Raw genomic sequence first — 4,769 nt, forward strand, 5'->3', positions numbered from 1 at the left:
TGCTCAGCTGTAAAGTTGGAAAAAATAATCAGTAAATGACGATCAGCAGCTCAAAAGTCATAATTAAATGTCTGAGTAAAAATCTGAAAACTCTTAATATTATTATTGTTTGACAAAAGGTTTAAAATGGTGTTCTGATCCTGCCACTACATTATTTCCTTCTAAATTTTCTTTATCTGCTTTCTTACTCTTCAGACTGCTTTCTTGTACTGCTGTAAATGAATTAAGTCTTATCTACAATTTTTTTCAAAGATATGAACTTTGTTTTGTTTAATTAAATAATCATCTTGTGATAGTTAGTGTCAGATTTAAATTCATTTCTAAAATCAGTTATGGTAAAATGAGAAACTTCTTAAAAGTGTTAAATAGTGGTCTCTAGTAACAGCAGAACCTGTAATGTTAGAATAAAAGGGGTTACCTGTGCTGAAGAGCGCCCAGATCAGAGTCAGAGAAAGGATCAGCTTCATCATGATGAACAGGTAAATAGTGTAGATTAGTTTTCCTGGGTGGTGATACTACACTTTATCAGTGCCACTGCACTTTATATACTGCTCAGGTGTGAATACATTTACGACAGATGCCTGCGTAAGAACAGAGGGCTTGGGTGTGTTGTTTTTTTAATATGACCCTTCAAATACACACCTCATCTTTTGTCAGTTGGAAAATGATCCTTTCAACACACCTTCCCACACCCTTTTTTTCAATTTCAGTTGTGAAAAATATAAATACTTAAATTCCAATATTTAAAAACAATTTCTTTTTACTGTGGCTTTGATACTATTTATCCTCCCCTGCTTTCTAAAAAGATTTTATATATTTTCTATTCATATGATTCAGTTGTCTTATTTTTTAACACGGACTGTGTGAACACCAGTGACTACAATGGAAACAGACTTAATTTTTATATCCCTGACAAAGTGTGATATTTTTATAAACAGATTAGAATCTCATTATTCTCAATAAACCAAAAGCAATACATTTTATATATAAGTATTATAAAAATATTGGAACGTGTAAAGGGTACTGACCAATGTGCATTTTCACTGTGTAAAAGTTCATCCTTCTTCTTTATTTGTGGAATATTGTCATATAATATAATTTGGGTGACTATTAATCACTTTTACAAAGTAACAGAAACACACAGCTGTTAGCTTTTCATTAAAGGTTTGTTGTTTTATTTACAGCATCAGTGAACTCATGACGAAGAACAAACAAGTTAAGAATTTCCTTGATGCAAGAAGCATTGATCATGTTATTGTGTTAGACATTGTTCTTATAGGGAGGTAACTGTCTGACTTACTCACAGGTTATTATTACATCGCTTGCTTCGCATTTGCTTCTTGCTTTTTATCATCTGGAATGTTGTGAAACTGGCAACCGTCTGTACACTAGATTCAATGATGATGTTAATTACGTTTGTCACTGCATTGGTGTTTCTTTTATATCTTGTTGTTACGCCTTAATGTTTGCAGAGGTGGAGCGGGGTGGAGGAGTGGCGGTGGCTTCTGGGGTTCCATTCGGAAATTATGTAAAAGTTCTGTTACTGGGGAAAAAACTCCAATCGGTTCACCCTTACATTGTTGTGTGTTAGGGTTAGGGTTACTCAGTCGTGTCACTGAGCGAGCAAGCTAGTTAGCTACAGTAGCTTATGAATATGATATGAAGTTTTTAATAGGACTTTTTTGCACCTCTTTTTTAATTAAAAATTAAACCTCCTCCATATTTTATAGTTTCTATTTCTAATGATGAAGACAGTTCGAGAACAATTTGACTCATAGGATGTAAGATTATCTTTTTTCCTGGGCTTCTATCATATTTTTCTCAAATTATGTACAGATTTTCAGGCATTCTTTGATCACAACTGCCATGAAAAATAATGCATATATAGTTGTATGGGAATGTTTGGCCACCCCTTGACAAATAACACTTTTTTTTTTTTAAATATTGAAAAGATGTAAACACAGCCCCTCGAGGGTATGAAACATAAAACACAATATTCATGCATTCTTTTTTTTATTTCATAAACTGAACAAAAATAGAAAACATATTTTGTGGCGTGTGCAAAAGTTTTGGACAACTTACACTGTCAGTACGAAAAATTACACAAATGTGTTATTTCTCGAGGGGTGGCCAAACCTTTGCATACAATTTTAGCTACCCTGAATGAGAAAAAAAGGACTTTTGTTAGTTTGAACTGCCTTCTTGCCTATTCAGTCAGCTACCTTGGTAGTATGTTCTCAGTATGCTCTCTTAGAGTTTGCTATCTATCTTTGTTTGCTTACTTGTGCGTTTCATCTGCCTAACCCAGTTCTCCTTGTACTCCAGGACCTAGCTCCACTGCCTGCCTGCTGGCTGTCATGCCATCTACACCAATCCACACTCACCCACCCATGCAGCCAGCCTCGGTCTCCTTCCACCACTGCTCCCTGCTCCCCTTGTCAAATAAATTCCCTTATATAATATATATAATATACATATATATATATATATATATATAATATAATATGATATGATATGATATGATATGATATGCAGATCTGGATACATCTGTTCTTAGCATTTTGGATAAAAACACCACAAATGAGCCACAGAATGTTGTTGTCAGAAAAGCTTTATTAGGCAGGTTATAATATGTACAGTACAGCAGATCTCAAGAAAAAACTAAGAAATGTATATAAATAATCATAAAATGTGAAAATATATTCAGAATACATTGATATAGGTCCAATATCTGTTAAACATATTGTTCTGACAAAGTCTCCTCATTATTCACCATATGGCTAATTGTGGTTTATCTATTATACGATATAGATGGTGATATTTAGTGCCAGATTTAAATTCCTTTCTAAAATCGATTATGGTAAAACGAGAAACTTCTTAAACTTTTGAAATTGTGCTATCTAGTACCTGCAGAAACTGTAAAGTAAGAATAAGCAAATAGTGTAGATTAGTTTTCCTGGGTGGCCTGGTTTTGTGCACCCATTTGGGTTTTAAGCGGCGATATTGCTGTGTTATTTTCGGTTTTCAGCGCAGCTATCTCCCCTCTCAAGGTGGTAGTTACCTCTGAAATCTCTGCCTCAATCTTGTTGCAGATCTCCGACTTCATAAGTGTTAGCTCTGAGTGGAGTGATGATATGGCCTTTAGCACGTCGTTGCTATCTGCCTGCTGGGCGATCTCACCGGCTCTCGTCTCTGTAGCCGAGCCCGAGGCTGGCCTGTCTCCTCGTCCAGGTCAAGTTTTGCATTAGTTTTTCTCAGCATTTTCGACGTGCCCCTTCTTGTGTAAAAGTTCTCAAACTGTTACTTGGTAAATTCCCCAAAGTTTCGTTCATATGGTTTTGTTGAAATGCAGTTTAAAACTTAAAATCTGCGAGAGCTGCTGGTGAGTGCGTCCTACTCGTTCATCGCTCCCACTGTCGAGAAGGACGGATCTTATATGTACACTGAGCCCCCACTGAACAATGTGACCACCACATGGACTCTGAGAGAACAGTCTGTACAACGGTGCTGATTTAATTTGTAGCTCTCTCCCTTGGAAATAAGGTGATTTTAGTTTCTGGGGTGTTTCTCAGTGGTGTTCATTATTCAGCCTGGAGTATGGACACTGTTTTGGGTGTCTAAGTTGTTACTGTGATCTAATTGTTAAATTAGGATTTGGACTATGCTTAGAATGCCCAGTGACTTCATTTGGGGCGGGTTTTTCCTGTCTTTGGGGACAGGAATGGGGAGGGTAAGCGCTGCTATTCAAATTTTTTGTGTTTTAGTTTCCTTTTGCTAAACGACTGGAGACTAGGTTCACTCTTTTATATAATTGCTTGCACCCTGATTAATTCCTCTATACTCAGTACCTGTTACTTAATTACTTTCCAGCTTTGTGGCTCTTATGTCAGGTTCACTTAAACTCAGTACTTGGAATGTCCAAGGATTATTAAAAGGAAGAAGATTTTAACATATTTGAAAAAAAAAAAAAATCTGATATAGCACTACTTCACATCTGAAACTCAAAAGGGACTGGGTAGGCAAAGTTTACTTCTCCCATTCACAGAACAAGAAAGGCACAGCCATTCTCATAAATAAGAACCTTCCTTTCATCTTGGAACATGAAGAAAAAGATTCAGAAGGGAGATTTATTTTGATCAGGGGTTCGATTCTTGAACAACATATAACTATTCCCAATATTTATGCCCCAAATAATGATTCACCCCAGTTTATGTCACAAATGATTTTGATGTTTAACCATCATTGCAATGGCCTGGGCTTCTTAGCTGGCGATTTTAATTGTATAATGAATGCCTCTCTGGATAAATCCTCCTCTGCAAACATGTCTAACCCGAAGACGTCTGCCGTCCTTAAAAATGTATGCACAGATACTGGATTGATAGATATATGGCGACACTTCAATCCTAAAGTGAGGGACTACACGTTTTATTCACATCCTCACAATTCGTATTCTAGACTAGACTATTTTTTTATTCCCAAAAACTTTTTACACTCTGTTACGACCCGGCTCGTGGGGANNTGACGGGTCAGAGTTTTGTTTAAAACATTTTGTAAACATTCTGGTTTATATTGCTTCCCTTTTCCCCACGAGCCGGGTCGTAACATAAATGGGGAAGCAACATGAACCAGAATGTTTTTGGTAAGATTGCAAGTTATTTATTTGCAGGGTTCACAAGGAGAACAGGAAAAGGGCTGTTGGATGCTGCTTAACTCAAAGAAATAAATATAACTTAAAGAGGTCTCTCCAAAATGAGAGATAGCCACTAGCT

The sequence above is a fragment of the Morone saxatilis genome, unplaced genomic scaffold, assembly GCF_004916995.1.
Source record: "Morone saxatilis isolate NCDOM2014 unplaced genomic scaffold, NCSU_SB_2.0 Contig12, whole genome shotgun sequence".
Lineage (NCBI taxonomy): Eukaryota > Metazoa > Chordata > Actinopteri > Moronidae > Morone > Morone saxatilis.